Source organism: Ambystoma mexicanum, chromosome 2p (assembly GCF_040938575.1).
Source record: "Ambystoma mexicanum isolate Mex_15411 chromosome 2p, UKY_AmexF1_1, whole genome shotgun sequence".
Classification (NCBI taxonomy): domain Eukaryota; kingdom Metazoa; phylum Chordata; class Amphibia; order Caudata; family Ambystomatidae; genus Ambystoma; species Ambystoma mexicanum.
The window spans coordinates 146,486,275-146,504,339 of NC_090923.1; the positions used below are offsets into that span (position 1 = coordinate 146,486,275).

At 50.6% G+C, this 18,065-nt stretch overlaps 1 protein-coding gene across 4 annotated transcripts in view; it reads right to left on the reverse strand.

Moving 5' to 3' along the window:
* The window catches only part of SLC41A3 (solute carrier family 41 member 3), an 864,281-nt gene that overhangs the window by 246,403 nt on the left and 599,813 nt on the right, over positions 1-18,065 (reverse strand). The gene's annotated exons all lie outside the window — the stretch shown is intronic.

Here is an 18,065-nt window from a genome sequence, read left to right on the forward strand (position 1 = left end):
AAATCACAAATCCATCCATTTAGTGCGGCAGTGTGTGAAAATGGCAACTGGCTACACTCACAAATGGGACGCCCCGCCCGTCGGTGAACCGCGGTACAGCGCTGCATGAGGGTCCACCGTTAATCGAGTACTACATTCCACTGACCCTTCACAAGTTTGTTCCCGACTGCAAAGATAGTATGTGAAACAATGGGAGCATAGCAGAATTAACATATGAAGCAATATCTCACTGCCATCGGGATGAAATACATGATTGTAATAGCAAGATGCCATGCGTCGATTTGCAGCGTTGTGTGCGGGACGTGCTCGCCCAAAGGGGATTGCAGCTTGCACAGGTGGAATGAATCACCACAGGTGGAGGCTATACAGCTTGGAAACACATAAATTGCACACCCAACCCCCTCCCACAACCACACCCACTCCAAAATGCTACCGGCAGGACTTGCGATGTTGGCCCTGGGGGACCTGATAGCACTGCAAGTACTCCAACTTCAAGAAGAAGACGAACACCAACTACTACAACAACCGGCCGCACAGAAGAGACGCAGGAGGAGGAGGAGGGCAAGGCAGGGCCAGCAAGGCCCACCAGCACAGCCACTACCACCACGCAGGCAGCCCGCAATCCCACGCCTCCGAGCACATCCGTTCACCCTCACTGATGAGCAGATCCACACCCTCTACCGTTTGGACCGGGACACCATAACCGCCATTGTGGACATGACACACGCTGACCTTGTCAGCATGATAGATAGCCCAACCGCCATCCCACCCCTACTGAAGGTGGTGTCTGTACTCCACTTCCTGGCCACAGGCACCTACCAGCACACAGTCGGACAGTTGCATGGCATTTCACAGCCACTGTTGTCACGGACACTATTGCAAGTGCTTGATGCCCTCCTGAAGCACGCAGACGACTACATCTCTCTACCACGCTCGGAGCAGGAAATTACGAACACAAAAGTGGGATTCCATGCACTTGCCGGCATACCGGGTTGCATTGGTGCCATCGACTGCACCCATGTGGAATTGGTTGTCCCACATGCCATGGAGGCCCAGTACCGCAACCGAAAACAATATCATTCTCTTAATGTACAAATGGGGTGTGACTCAAACAGGATCATTACACATTGTTGTGCCCGATTTCCTGGATCAACCCATGATTCCATGGTCTTACGGAACTGTACAATACCACGCTACATGGAGCGACATGCAGGGAACAGATCCTGGCTACTCGGTGAGTCTCATTTCATGCATGATAATGTGGGGTATGTGATGCGGCAATGACCTGCCAGGAAGGGGGGGGTGCTTACGTAGCAATGTCATTCCTCAAACATCCTTTATTGTCCACATACAGGTGATGCCGGGTATCCACTGAAGAGATGGCTCCTTACACCACTCCGGAACCCACAGGACCAGCATGAGGAGGACTACAACCATGCCCACTCACGTACCCGTGTAGTCATAGAGCAGGCATTCGGCCTACTGAAGGGTCGTTTCCACTGCCTCAGCAGGTCTGGCGGGGCACTCCTGTACCGCCATGAGAAGGTTGCTAAGATGGTCATGGCATGTGTCATGCTACACAACATGTGCATACGTAGAAATGTGCCCATGCCCCCTGACGCAGAACTGCAAGCACCAGAATATGGTCATGATGTGGGTGGGGATGTGGCAGAACCTCAAGGAGTCCGCGAGGCACAGGAGGGCCGTGAAATTCGTCAGATTATCATAGATTCATGCTTCTAGCACTCACGCCTGGTGGTTGATACATGGACACGGGAGTTGTGGCACTGTGTGTGTCTGGAACATGCACAATATGGACTGTACGCCTATGATGGCCTCGTACACAAAGATCAATGTCCACACATCTCATTGGATGATTGTGAAATGTTTATAGCATATGTGAAATTGTGTTACACACCCCATCGACCTGCCACCCAAGTAAGCCCAACACACCCCCTCCACCCTCCTACCTCCCCCCCGAACACCAGTGTCCAAAGATGCTCATTGTCAGTGGGCAGACGCTATTGGTGATTCCGATCCTCCCCCGGTAGCTGTGGCAATGTTACGGTTGGCGGATAGTATGCTCCGTACGCGTATCCGCAAGTCGTCCCATCGCTTTCTGCATTGCTGTGGGTTGCGGGGTGCGGTCCCCACCGCACTTACCTGCTGTGCCACCAGGGCCCATATGGCCTTCTTGTTCGCAAGTGCCGTCCTGGTCATTTGCGTCGAGAAGACGACGGCAGCATTCTCCTGGAGGGTCTCTGTGAGCACCGTGAGTTCCTCACGTGAGAAGTGGACCTGCCGCTTGCGGTCGCACGCTTTTTTCGCTACTTTTCCCATTGTTTTGGTTTCACTAGGGTGGATGACGGGTTGGGATGTCTCTCAGGGTAGTAATTTTAATGGTTGTGTGAATATTCTGATTGTATAGGTGTACGACGTGCTGTTTCCCGTTCCGGGACCATGTTTTTGCTTCCGTTTCCGTATATTTACGGTCACCGTATTTTCCGATTGCCGCTCTTTACGGTGACCGCTATGTCCGGTGGCGGAATTGCACCTAGGTCGCCGTACGACGGCGGTGAGGGGCGTTTTGGGGACATTTCCGCCATCGCGGACTTTGCACTTCCGCCAAGGCGTACTGCTCGTGCCCGATGGGTCAGAATTAGCCGCACTTTACTCTGTCGTGCCATGGCGGAAACGCTATTTACGCTACGGCGGTCAGGTCAGTTGCTTTCCGCCAGGGTCGTAATGAGGGCCCAGGAGTTTAGGTGAAACTACTTGAATAGAAAAATGTTGAGAACCCTATGAAATTATACAATGGGCCTCATTACGACCCTGCCGGTCCGGAAAGAATGGTGGTGGTAAATCCACCACCACCGTTCTTTCCGGACCGGCTGATTGAGAGTCCTGCAGGCGGGAGGTGTCACTTCCACCAGGTCTGACCTGGCGGGTTTAACACCACCTGACTGCAGGCGGACATGGAAACACCGGCTCCGTCATAGACGGAACCAGTGTTTCCATGGTCCATATCCCCATGGAGTCCTATGGGCTCCATGGGAATGGGGACTTACACAATTACGCCTCCGGAATTCCTGGGTCACCAGGGTCGTAATGCCCCAGTAATTCCAGGAATCACGGAGGCGGAATGGTAATACGAGTCTGGCGGTAACCTGACGGTTTTTCCGGCATGGTTACCGCCGGACTCGTAATGAGGCCCAATGACTTTGTAGTCCTTATGTCAATTGGCAGCGAGTTCCACAACCTCGGTCCAAACACAGCGAAACTTCGGTCTCCTCTCGTATTATGCACTGAATGAGGAATTGACAGAAAATTACAGTCTCTGGATCGCAGATCTGTGGTAGGCTGATAGCGGTGAAGTAAATTTCCCAGGTAGACTGAAGCAAGCCCATTCAAACATTTAAAAACAAGGCAGGCCACTTTAAATTTAATGCAATAATCCTCCAACGCCAGCCAGTGTAAGGCATGGCGCGAAGGAGACACACGAGCGGTTTTGCCTAACTTAAAAAACAGCCTAACAGCTGCATTTCGGGCCCTGTGAAGTCTCTGAATTTGCCAAGACGGAATGCCCATCAACTGACTTTTGCAGTAGTCTAGATGTGCATTCGTCAGAGCACCCACCACTGAGGCATAAACCTCCTCAGTGATATAAGGAAGTACCTGCCTAAGGAGTCTCAAAGTATGGTGTACTGGCTGGACCTTAGCATTAACCTGGCAGTTGCTGGTGAGATCGTTCTGCCATACACAACGTAAATTCTTGACTTTGGAGACGAACCTTAGACTTGTACCCAAAAGAGTTGGAACGGGTAGTCTCTTTGCTGCACTAAGAAGATGTTTTAGACCAAATAGAATCAATTCAGTTTTACCTGCATTTAATTGCAGCTGATTGCTGGACATCCAATGGTCAACCTCATCCAGACATTGACATAACTTATCAAATGCTTCATCAAGGTTAACAAACCTGATGCAGATCTGAGTGTCGTCAGCGTAGGTATGACAACGTATACTGTGACATCTCAAAATCTCCAAAAGAGCACACATATATAAATTAAACAATAGGGGTTTGAGTGATGATCTCTGTGGGACACTGCAATTCAACGAAATTGAGTCGGAGAGGAATTCGCCCAAATTCGCCTGTTGGTGACGAACCAGCAGGAATGATCAAAACCACTCTATTGCATGCTTGGAGACCCTTCCCACAGGGAAACATTGTTTCCCTTTGACAGTTCAGCCAGTGTAGGAGCACTCCCTCAGCTGGAAAAAGCAGATGAGGGAGTGCTCAGTGTTTCACTGGGCTGGCTCATGGGTGAGGGTGCCACTGGGTGGACGCCCCCTCGCTCATTATGGATGAGCCGCCAGGCTCGGTCTGGCCTATAGGGCAATAGGGCAATGCCTGTACCAAAAAAGCAAAATGCTAGTTTGGGCAGTTAAAATGGGCCACTTTTTTGGCCTCTGTGGGCCAGTATCAGGAGTTACTTCACTATGCAGGTAGTTGTTTTGACCATTGTTGCTGAATAAACATTCTTTAAAAATCACATTTTGCTTACTTTTTAATAAAAAACACCCGTTGGGTACTATTCAATCAGTCTGTGACTAAAGGAATGAATATCCATTTGAAACTGAGGCCACTTTTTCATTGGTACCTGAGACAGTTTTATTCTCCAGTCTGAGCATGTTAGCCGCCCCTGACCATTTCCTCCAATCTAAAAAAGAACGTTGCATCATCCTAATAGACTTTAAAGCAGGTTAGAGGAAAAAATGTCTTCGAGACTGTGTCTTGTTATTCCAGCCAATAAAGACTATGATGGAAATCTCCCAGGCGTCCGATTTTCTGTCTGCTTCTGTATGGATCAATTAAGTGCTCATCGATGCCTGGTCCTTGATGGAGGATGGGGGGACCAGGGCCCTCAGTTCAGCCCTTTGCTGGGAGAGTAAGTGGGCTGGGCCCACCGGGAGGTGTACCGGGGGCTGGTCCGACAGACGGAGAATTTCCGAAAACCAGGATCTTGCGGGCCACCATGGCGCCATCAGGATGATCCGAAGTCTCTATGATTCCCTGGCCCAATAGATGACCTTGAGAACCAGGTGAGTGAGGGGTAAAGGTGTTTGCGTACATGTTGTTCCACGGGATATGCAATGTGTCACCCAATGAGCCCTTGCCCTGCCCTAGCCAGGAAGCAAACAGGGGCCATCCTCTGTTGCCCCGGTTGGCGAAGAGGTCCTGAGAATGGCCCCACCTGCTGAAGATCCCCTGGAGGACTTCTTTGTTCAACTGCCACTCATAGTTGTCCATCCCAAGCCTGCTGCGCCTGTCCGCCTCAAGTTTGGATTCCCCAGGAAGGTGGACCACTGACAATTGAATGTTGTTCGACAGTGCCCATTCCCAGATGTCGATCGAAAGGCTGCAGAGAGATGGGGACCTAGTACTGCCCTGCTTGTTGATGTAATACATACAGGTGGAGCTGCCTGTATGGATGCAGACTGACTTGCTGCTGATCATGGGGAGAAAAGCTTTGAGTGCAAGCCAGAAGGCCATCATCTCCAGCCAGTTGATGTGTTCCAGCTGCTCCTGATGAGACTGTAATCCATGGACACTGTGGTTTTTTAGGGTAGTCGCCATCCCTCTAGGGACGAGTCCATGGTAATGGTGATCTGTGGCAACGGCTGCCGGAATGGCCTGCCTACCAAAAAATTGGTTTCTGTACCCCACAAGACCAGGTGCTGGTGGAGATTCTGTGGTATGGTGACTGGCTCCACCTGAAAGCCCTCCTGATTCCAAGAAGCTGAGAAATGAAGGTGCAGCCTCCTAATCGTGAGCCTTGTATGTAGCATGGCGAGGAGACACGCCACCATTATTCCCTGCAGGTATTGGTACCACCATGCTGAGGTCACTGCACTGCTGAGGAAATGCCTCGCAGCCCTCTTTATTGCTGTGATCTTGTCTGCTGAGGGGAAGATCCTCTCGGTCCTCGTATCCCATATAACACCCAGAAATGCCAGAGTCTGAGTAGGAAACAACTGTGACTTCTTGAGATTGATTAAAAATCCCAGATCGTATAGTGTGTGCATGAGAACAGAGACTGTGCGCTGCACTGGCTCCGGGGACTCTGCTCTGACTAACCAGTCATCGAAGTATGGATAAATGTGGTGGCCCTCACCCTGAGCAGAGCTGCCACCGCATTCATTAGCCTTGTAAAGACCCCTGGGCCGAGTTGAGTCCAAAGGGTAGAACTCTGTATTGAAAGTGAAAACCCATGATCCTGAACCGTATGAAGAAACGATGGGGTTCCTAAATCGGGACGTGCAGGTAAGCATCCTTCAGATCCAGGGAGCACAACCAGTCTCCCCCGCACAAAGTCTTCGCCATGAAGGCTGGAGTAACCATCTTGAACTTTTGGAGGGGAAGGGGAAGGGAAAGGTTCAGGGAAGAATGGTCCAACACAACTCTCAGGCCAGCCTGGTTCTTTTTTTGTATGGTGAACATCCAGGAATAGAGGCCCTTGCCTCGCTGTGAAGATGGAACTTCCTCCGCCGCCTGGCTCACTGTGATCAAGCTGATTTCTGCCAACAGAGTTGCCACCCCAAACTGTGGGCGTGGATGGGAGGAAAGAGGAAACAGAGGAATTGGTAGCCGGTAGCCCGTGGACACAACTGAGAGAATCCACGGGTCTGTGAACTTTGTCCACCAGGAAAGTATGTGAAGGGCAAGCCTGACCCCCGCTGGAGACTTGTGGATCCGGATGGACCCGTCCTCAAAGAACCTATCCTTGCAAGCAGGCAGAGCACCTGAGGGTGTAGGAGTGCCTGAGGGTGTAGGGGCTGGGTCCAGCGGCTGCAGTGTCCTTGGCAGTCCATGCCACGCAAAACTGGGGGATGCGTACCTCCACTCTGAAGTGGAAGGATACAATGTGGACCAGGTAAGGGCCAATCCCATCTGGATGTGTGCTCTCCTGTCTGATCTCCAAACGGATAAGGCACCAGGTGAGCCGCCAACTTGTCTGGCCCGACAGCCATTTTGTTTTGCTCCACTCCACATGTCTGGGGGCGTTGTGCTTGCTGAGCTGGGTCCAGTCTCCATCTGCACGCTGAACAGCGAAGGCTTGTATATTCCCTGCACCTCAGGTCAAGACCTGTGAGGCGGGGTGCCGTTGTCCATGGGGCCGGTACTAGGGTTAAGCCCTTCAGGTCAGAGCCCGATAATAGAGCCTTGTGGCCCATCAGCGATGGGACCGGTAGGATCTTGTGACCCCTCGGCCCGAAGGCCGGTATCTAGAGTAGCCTTGGTCCCCTTGCTGGTCTTAGGACCTGGAAGGTCCCTCCCATTTGGGCGCTTACCGGGGAAGGAGTCACCCTAATGGGGTGCAGAGGCGAACAGAGCACCTACCTTAGGCCTGGTCTTCCTCCTCACATATGCTTAGACGTCCTCTGGAGGTGATCTTTCGAACAGCTCTCTCTACCTGGCCAACCGATTCTTCAGAGTGCGCAGGGTGAAGGTGTTGCACACAGAACAGCCATCCCAGTCATGGTCTGGGCCAAGGCACCGGAGGCAGAATGCCTCAGGGCAGGACATAGGGAAGGACCCCTCGCAGGCTGGATACTTGCTGAATCCTGCTGTCGTTGACATGCACTGGGGAGGAGCATGGCACCAGAGGACAGAGTAGTATCTGACAAATAGAAGAGAAAAAGTAACAGAAAATAACTTCTTCCGGGGAAGTGCACATGGAATTACAAAGCAGGAGGCCTAGCCCAGGAGCGCTGATGAAAGCGATCCATTCCTGTCAACGTGGAGAACTGAGGAGTGGCGCTGGTGGGCAGAGTCAAGGGAGCGCATGACTTCAGTGCTGCACCCCTATGCAGCTCTAAATTTAAAGGGGAAAACAATTTTCTCTGGTGAAAAAGTTTATGTTTCCCGCCCCTAGCGGTATGGAGGAAAGGGGACGGGATGTGGGAGTACTGCAGTTATGTTTGCAATGTTCTACAAATAACTTGCTTATCCAAAAACGCCTGCAAATAACTGCAGATATTTTTGTGTGGCTCATGAAAATAAACCCAGTTATTTCTTTGAGCTCTGAACGCCCCAATTTCTCATGGTGTGCTCTTTCCCCCTCCCCACCTGTAGCATGATGACATTTTACCCTGTTTCATGCCAAGTTGCATCTTAAGAACTCTTTGAACCCATTCCCAGGCTTGCATTTGTAAAGGGCAATTTGAAACAGCCATGGGGCATTTTGAAACTGTCAGTAGACTAATTTCATAAACTAATACGCCAAATTATAAAATGATAGTACATTCACTGCCTTTCCTCGGCACTCATGAGCTATGCTTTCTGATCCTGAAAGTATCAAAGGCTGTTAATTTCTTACTGCGTGACTTTGTGTGCATGTAGTTTGCAATGTACTGCCAGCATATGCTGCTCCTTAGCAAATTAATGAAATGTGAATTTGTTTCTGGTAAAAAGCAAGATCTGAGACCCGTTTACAGTGCCTCAGTCTAGTGTTAAGCTCCATATACTTACCTGAAACCCAGACTTTATTGCCTATAAGTTGCTTGAAACACAATTATTAAAGGCACTCTCCAGCCTAGTGCATAGAAACTGTGTGGCTATCAACAAAGGCCCTTCCCCTTTTTGTGGGCTAATCCTGTAGCTGCCAAGTTCACACCTTTTACTGCGCTGAACTTGCATTTTCACCACATTATGCCCCCTTTTATTGATCCATCAATAACTAACTCTTTTCCTCCCCCAAACATGTGTTTACAGGCGCGTTATAAATGACCTATCATATCATATCAATCCCCACTGCCGGGACAGTCACTTTAAATACTCCAGAGAGCCAAGCGGGCACCCAGGTGAAAAGAGTCTCCAGCCATTTTTTTTTTATTGCACTCCATTAGTTCATTTGTCATCTTTTCATGTTTGTATTTCATTGATAGCTGCTCCATTCGATGCTTTTCCATCGTGCACTATGGTGCAGCAGTTTCTCCTAATCTTGGCACAAACTCATCCCTCTATAGCAGTGAGAAGGTTGAACACGTACATATTCTTTTTTCTTTTTTAACACTTTTCTTTATTGATGGTCCAGAAGATACATAACACAATTACAGCTTTACCTTAAAGCTAAAAGAAAACATGACAGAATAGAAAAGCAATACATGTATCATACATCTCATCAAGGTGGTACATCTACACAGCTTCATCTTCATCGGAGATCATATCACACAGAACCATTCTGAAGGGCCCCCAAATTTCTTTAGGTCTACTAGCCGATGGGCGGGTGAGGACAAATTGTTCTTCAGCTTCGTTTACATATGTCAATTCCCAGAGGAACTGATTTACAGTGGGTGGCGCAGCATTCTTCCATTGCTTCAGTATACATTTTTTGTCAACTACACACGAGACATTGAACAATCTTCTGGTTTTTTTCGGTGCACTTGCCTATGTCTCCGAATAGATATTTCCCTAGCCGCTAGTCTGCCAAATTCCTGGAGGTGTTGTTGTATTCCAGCCAGTATAGTCTTATCATGAGTACGAGAGTACTCGTCTTCAAGTTTCCCCAGTTCACCCTCAGTTCGGGTCAGGTCAGCCCCAACCCCCTTCAAGAGACCCACGGATTTGGATAGCAGTGTCCCCCTAGCCCAGACCTTAAAGGATTCCCATACCGTGGAACATCTAGCAACCGAGCCCATGTTGATTTCGAGGAACTCTGCAATTTCGGTGTGTAGCCCCTCCACCACCACTGGGTCACTCAGCAACCCCATATCGGAATGTTCACGAATAGGTACAATAATTTCGGCAGGACTATTATTTTTAGGACCGCTACCGTACCATGCAAAGATATCGGCAGGTGGTCCCACAACAGCAATTTAGTCGTCAAGGCCTGTAGTGTGGCGTCGTAGTTGTCTGTGTACAGCGTGTGTTTCCCACGTGAGACAAGTATCCCCAGATATCGGATGGACTCCCCAGACCACTTCAAACCACACATGGAGCCGGGACGGCCCGTTGACGGTGTTAGGGGGAAAACCTCCGACTTGTCTCTGTTTATTGAGTACCCCGAGTGCGCGGTAAACTCTTGAATCTCTGCCATAATAGGTACTAGGTTGTTTTCAGGTTCACGAATTTATATAAGAGTGTGTCGTCAGCATATAGCGAGATAAGCTGAGTAGCCCCCCTAAGGTTAATGCCCCTATTAGAGTGTCGGAGTCGGATCGCTATAGCCATTGGCTCTATTGTCAAGGCAAATAGTATGGGCAAGAATGGGCAGCCTTGCCTGGTGCCCCTTCCCAATAAAAACAAATCAGAAATTGACTGGTTGGTCAGTACCCGGGCCTCAGGTTCCGTGTAGAGTAACTCCACGTATCTAATGAAGTTAGGGCCAACCCCCAAATGCCTCCAACACTGCCAGCAAGTAGGCCCAAGACACGGAATCGAAGGCCTTTTCCGCATCTAATGATATGGCTACTGCGTTTCTGGCTGGGTCTATTTGGGCCATAATACCAAAGAGCCTACAAAGGTTGAGAGCCGTAGATCTAGTGGGGATAAACCCATTTTGGTCAGGGTGTACAAGTGTAGGAACTGCCAGCAGAAGCCTACGGGCCAGCACCTTGGCAAATATCTTAGCATCTGTGTTAATCAGAGATAGTGGCCTATATGACGACATGTCCTGGGGCGGCCGGCGCGGCTTGGGGAGAACATTTATCAGAGCCTCTTTCATGTACGGGGCAGTATTTTGGATTGGAGGGATTCCTCCCAAACCTGCAATAACAATGGTGCAAGTTCTGCACTAAACTCCTTGTAAAACTCAGCACCCAGGCCGTCTAGCCCTGGGGCTTTATTGGATGCCAAGTCCTTAATCGCCTCAACAATCTCGTCAGTAGTGAGAGGTTGGTCCATTGCCAGGCGGGTCTCTTCAGGGAGTTTCGGTATTGCAGAGTCTCCAAGTACGTCCTGATTTCCGTGATTGTCTTAGTGTCTCTATTGCTATACAGTTGTTGTTAAAATGCAGCAAACAGCATTAATCCCAATCTCATTCAGCACAACCTCTGCGCCAGCCGTTTGTATACTGGTAATTCGATTAGGGTGTCTATCCTGTTTCAGTAATTTAGACAGTGTCCTACCCGATTTGTTACCTTCACCATACCTACGGGCTTGGACCAGGGCCGCCATGTACTGTACTTCCCTAGCCGCTAGTCTGCCAAATTCCTGGAGGTGTTGTTGTATTCCAGCCAGTATAGTCTTATCATGAGTACGAGAGTACTCGTCTTCAAGTTTCCCCAGTTCACCCTCAGTTCGGGTCAGGTCAGCCCTAACCCCCTTCAAGAGACCCACGGATTTGGATAGCAGTGTCCCCCTAGCCCAGACCTTAAAGGATTCCCATTCCGTGGAACATCTAGCAACCAAGCCCATGTTGATTTCGAGGAACTCTGCAATTTCGGTGTGTAGCCCCTCCACCACCCCTTGGTCACTCAGCAACCCCCGGGCATCCTCCATCTTCTGGGAGATCTAGGACAGTTCTGAATTGAAACCTCAAGTGTTATCGGGGAGTGTTCAGAGAGTGTACGGGGAAGTATTTCACACGACTTTATCATAGCAAGCATAGTGGGGGAAATAAACCAATAATCAATTCTGGACTCGGAATCGTGGACCGTAGAGAAGTATGTGTTGGCCTGTCCTTTCGGATGCATCACTCGCCAGGCGTCATTAAGGGAGAGCTGGGAAAGGACGTGTCTCAAAGTTAGAACAGCCCTACTAGGTGCACTAACAATCGTGCTGGATCTGTCCAGTTTGGGTTCCATAGCGATGTTGAAGTCCCCACCCCAGATTATAATGAGAATATCAATGGCAGATAGCAGTTGGTATATATTAGTACAAAAGGCGGGGTCATCAATGTTCGGGCCATATGTGTTTACCAGTAGCATCCGCTGCCCTGCAATCGAGCCCCAGACCAAAGCATATTAACCAAGGGGGTCTAATTTATGGCCCTCGGGGCAAAATCCCAGATTTGGATGTATGAGCATGGCGACAACCCTGGACTGAGACGAGTAGTTTGTACAAAACCTGGATTTGTCCCAGCTGGGAAGTATGCACTCGTTTCCAGTATCAACAGTGTGCGTTTCTTGCAACATAACAATTTGAGCGCCATGTCTGAAAATATAATTTCCAACCATCTTAGTCTTTAACCGATTGTTCAGCCCCCTTACATTCCATGACAACAGTTTAACCCTTAATGCGTGAACCAAGTCTTACGTAGAAGTGTTCAAGTAGCATCCCCAACCTCTTGGATGTGACTTTCAAATAACTTGAATAGCGTCAGAATCTCACAGACCACTTATTTGACCAATAAACTATAGCAAGCTCCCCGGACAGTCCTCCCAGTGCAAGGTGCCATAATGCAGGGGGCCTTTCCCAATTCAAACCATGGGACATAGCATTGAAAACAACCCAATCCAAACTCCCCAACTCGCCTCCCACCCTCATCATCTCCCCCAACTTGACGATGTCCGTCCCTCAATTTGTGGAATATTCCCGGGGTAGTCATGTTGCCTCACATGACCGCCATCCACGGCTTACGTCCAACACCAAACATAGAAGATGGCCATCTTTTGTATCCATTTACCAAGGACCCCGCCGTAGGGACCATATCAGCTGCAACCAGATCAATAGAGCGCTCAAATCTTAGTCTGCCGGCCAGGGTCTATTGTTCGGTGCAGGTTGTTCCCCCCGTGGAGGGAGGGGAATAGAGGACTCGATGTAAGACTGGGCTTCAGACGGGTTTTCAAAAAAGTGAGCCCTCCCTGCATGTTGAATTCTCATTTTAGCTGGGATCATCAAGGCGTACGGAATCTGTCGTGCTCTGAGGAGTTTCTTAACTGGTTCATAAGAGCGTCTATTTGCCTGGACAGAGGCAGAGAAATCTGGGTATACATGTATACGGTTTCCCTCATATTGCAATGTACCGGCCTCCCTTGTCAACCCGAAAGATTGTATCCCTGTCTCTGTAATTCAGAAGGCAGGCAATTATCGTACGTGGCGGGGCTCCTGGTTTGGGTACCGGTGCTAGAGTACGGTGCGCCCTCTCCACCAGAGAATGTTCAGAGAGTGAGTTAGGCCCGAACAGGGTTTTGAAAAGTTCCTCCACGTGCTTCTCCATTTGGCCCCTGCCGAAGGATTCCGCCACTCCGACCACGCGGACATTGTTCCTCCTCGACCTGGATTCGAGGTCCTCACATTTGCTCTGTAGTTTGCTCATCGTGTCTTTAATATAGGATACATCTAGACTGTGGTGGGCAATAGTACCCTTGTTTACACTTATCCTGTGACACACGCACTTTCCTTGTCTATTCTGGCCCTCAAGGAGCCAATGGTAGCGACTATTTCGTCCAGTTTAGTGTTTACTGCAAGGAATCCGTTCTGTACTAGTGCGGTCAATTTATCTTCTCTGTCCACCACGTCCAGCTCTAGCTCGCCCCGAGCACCCTCGTCCGGATGTGTGTCCCCCGGCACAGCATGACTAGTCATGTTGGTAAACGTGTCCATAGGGCCCTTCTTCCTGCCGGCGGGGGTTTTGGATGCCCTGTTTGACTTACTTGGTTCCCCCACGGCCACAGCGAGTCGCGCGTGCAGAGTGAGTTTGTCCAAGGATCTCCGGAGGGTCAAAACCTCGGAACGTGGGCCAACGCACCCCCAAACATCAGGGTCCGTAAAGGAGAATCAAGAGGTTCGGCCAAGCCTGCAGGGCTTATCAAGAAGGGCCGCATAGCCGCAGTATGGGGGCGGCGAAGCACCAACTCAATCAAATGGCCGAGCTGCCCGGCACGTTCCACTCGGCCTAACTGAGAGTTTACAGGCCTAAAGAGGCGGGTGGGGATCAGGAGGACCGCAGCCCCCGATTAGAGGATCTCGATGAAATGTTTGCACTGCGACACCCCCAACCTCTCGCTGGCCGCCTACTTGTTTGTCCAGCTCAGCCGCCTGCGGGTCTATGCGTGGGCGAAAGCCATGCTACTCCGGGATCAAGAGGAAGTGAGTGTCAAGCAGGCCGGTCTAGGGGCAGTGAATCAATTGAGCACAATAACTAAATTTCTCTTTTTTTGTAAGGGGGCAAGGGTATGTGAGGAGTATACAATGGACACAAGCAAAGGTATACCACTTGCTACTCAACTTCCCAACACACTGTCAGAGAGATGCAAATTCTTGTAAGTGATTATTATATACACTTAACTGCATGAATCACATGAACGTAGGTGTTAGCAAAAAGAACAATTTTAATACATTTTCACATTGTTAAAAGCGACCATCTGTCAAGCTCATATACCGATGATCTGGCTAAAAGACAAAACACAGATACAAAAATAATACTTAATCAGCGTTCTTTCAACATGTTTGAAGATTATAGTCAAGATCTCAGTCTTGTACGTTTTCTACGATGTATTGAAAACAACAAATTGAAAGAGTCAAACTCTGCAATTATCTAGTCTGGCAATTATGATGTTAGTATCAAAGTGATTCTTAGAAAACATGACATCCTTTCTAATATCATGGCACGGTGTAGGGGCAGACCAGAGCCGGGGGCTTCCAAGGATCGACAGGCGCCTCCAACCGCCACCATGTAAAGAGAGCAGGCCGGACAGCAGGGCAGGGCGCGGGCCTCCAGCATAGACTCAGCCCACTCGCGGGGGCGTGGCCTGGAGCTCATGGCGAGTGGGAGCTGAGTCGCCGTGCTCCGGCCGAGGCGCCGTATCCTGATCCTTTTGCCTGCCTAAAATTGCACCTGAGACGGAAAGAACCAATTCCAAGGGAAGGGGAACCGACCCAGAATACGCTGCTGCGGTCCTCCCCTGGACCTGGACCTCCGGACCCACGGATTCTTCCAGATAAAGGTCCCACCCATCGCGGGACCTAAGATGGCGGCCATCTTCCGAGGTTGATGTCGCAGCGAAACCGACTTGTAAACTGCGGCCGAGGGGAAGAAGAACCTCCGCCTCTGCAGCGAGGAGCCAACTGGGGGCTCCTGACCGGGCCCGTGCCCTGGACTACGGCATCGAGTGGGGCCGCCCCGACCCCCGGTGCGGGGGACCCCTGCCATCGTCGGCGGAGGAAGGCGGAGGTGAGGAGAGTGCTGGGCGAGGGCATAAACTATTTGAACATGTGCCATTGTATATTTCTCCGAGAACTTGATCACTAACTCTGCCCGAATCGGATCACCCTGCTTTCGGAACCATAAGCTCCCCAACCTCCCCCGCCGTCATTTGCCTCCACACGACCGGGTGACGCCCATCATGGCGGCCAGGAACAAGACGAAGGCAACCACCATGGACACGTATGTGTCCGCTAAAGCTAAAGCTCCTCCGCAGCCATGCGCTTCCACTCCCGAACCTCCCCGAACAAATCCGGCAGACCCTCCCGAAAATCAAGCCCAAGTGCTGGAGGCAATTGCATCACTGCGCGCATTTATAGACTCCAGAATCGGAGAGTTCAAATCCGAGCTACAACTCATGCGCCAGGATGCCCGCAATTTGACAGAAATAGTAACCTCTGCCGAATCAACCATAAAGGAGACGTCGGGAGACACGGTGGAGCTGAAGGCCAAGGTGCTGGACTTAGAACGGAAGGTGCTCACACTCAAGGCCAGGGCTGAGGAGGCCGAGGGCCGAGCCAGACGCGCCAACATCAGAATATTGGGGGTACCGGAGGGAATTGAAGGCCCGAACCCGACGGCCTACATAGAATCCTTGATACAGCAGGAGGTGGGCGCCGGAAAACTGACGCAAGGATTTTCGATTGAAAGGGCGCACAGATCGTTACAGAAGAGACCTCCGCCAGGCTCACACCCTCGCCCTATAATTGCCAAAGTCCTCAACTTCCAGGACAGAGAGACCATCCTCCGGCACTCTAGAGAGGAGGGCCCCATCGAACGTGGGAGCTCGAAGATTACGATCTACCCCGACTACACCCCGAAAGTTCAGCGGGAAAGGAACTCATTTGTCCCGATTAAGGCCCGACTTAGGCAACTGAACCTGAAGTATATGTTACTATACCCCTCAAGACTGAAAGTGATCCACAAGGGCAGGGCGATTTTCTTGGAATCCCCGGCAGCCGCAAACATGTGGCTAGAAGACAACAATTTAGCTGCAGATAATGACCCTCAACCTACTGAAAATTGTTGAACCCTCCGAGCCTGAGACATCGAAGATACCCCGACTCATAAACCCCACTTGGATGTAACGTGAATGACTTAAGAGAAGGTAAAATCACCCAACAGCTAGCAATGATGATACGGCCCTCGCTCGGCCCACGCCGGGCACAGGGCCCCGCCTCCCACGAACAGCACAGGTCAGGCCCGTTGCCTGACCGACCCCCTTCGTGCCCGACACCCGGATGGGTCCTGACGGCGCGAGAGCGCCTGAGCACCAGCAAGACCCCGTTGTTGCTGGGCGCACCAGTTATAGTTTTGTTAATTGTTTTTGTTCACACCACAGTCTTCAGAATATCAGCGGAAAAGTAATATGGGGCCGGAGGCCCTTGGGAGAGGTGGAAGAGAAAACATCAGAACCTAGAGGGAAAGCCACACCACCAGGACACGGGGGCGGCAGGGAAGATGAAACCAAGACGCAGGCCCAATGGCACTCCAACTTAAGGTGATCACGTGGAACGTGAGGGGCATGGGCACGTATCTGAGAAGGAACCGGATCCACTCCTACTTGCGTAGGAAAAAGGTGTCAATAGCGATGCTTCAGGAAACCCACCTCACAGAAGAAACCATGGCTAAATTATCTGATAGATGGGGAGGTATGGGGAAAGGAGCCCCATACTCCAAATTCGCCAGAGGAGTGTTCACGTGGGTGAGTCCGACTGTGCCCTTCCACCTGTTGGGCTACGAAGCAGATAAAGAGGGCAGATATCTAATATTATGGGGTACCATTGAATCCACGCCAATCTGCCTGGCGAACTCATACTTTCCGCAACATGGAATACCCTCATACCTCTCAATGCTCTGTGCCAAAATGATTCCTCGGAGAGAGGGCGCCTTCATATGGGGTGGCGACTTCAATTCCATCAGAAACGGCGCTGTGGACAGATCAGACCCCCCCGTCTCTCGAACAGCCCTGCATCTAACGCGCTAAATACTGCAATAGAACAGCTCGACCTGGTGGACATTTGGAGGGAACAACATCGCACCGAGAGGTGCTACTCCTTTTACTCTGCCCTGCACAGTGTCCATACGAGGATAGACTACCTGTTCATAGATCGTGAGCTGGCTCAACGGGTGGATGACACACTCTACCTAGGCAGAACCATATCCGATCACTCACCACTGATCATGCAATGGACCCCGAGAGGTCCCAGACCGCCCATCCCCCTATGGAGAATGCCACCCGCAGCACTCACAGACCACGCATTCAGGGAGGAACTTGGCACCAAACTTGAGGAATACCTGGACATTAACACAGGCTCAGTGTCAAGCTGGAACACACTATGGGAGGCCATGAAGGTTGTGACAAGGGGTGAAGTAATATCAGGAGCTGGTGGTATCCGTAAGCTCCTGATACTGGAACTCGAGGAACTGGAGAACAAGATCACCCACCTGGAATCCGGAATCAATACTAACCCGGACGCTGAAATAGAATTAAAGAGCACCCGGGAGGAGTGCCTTTTGGCCTGGAACAGACTGTCCAAATTTGACTACGCGACCTACACGGCCAGAGCTCACAAAGAAGCGGATAAGCCTGGTAGAATGTTGGCCTGGCTATGTAGGCGCGAGTTCCCGAGACATCTCCCAACCGAAATAATCGATGAGAGGGGGATAACTCACCGGACCCAGCTAGACATCAACTCAGCTTTTGCGGCCTTCTACTCCAGATTGTACGCCCACGACACCAAAATACCAGTGGACGACATAAAGGCCACACTGGCCGAAATTGAGCTCCCAAGACTTACGGAACCCCAAAGAGAGTCACTGGATGCGGAAATTACTATAGAGGACGTGACAGACGCGATTAAATCGCTGACCACCTGCAAAACCCCAGGAAGCGATGGGCTCCCGCCTGAATTTTAC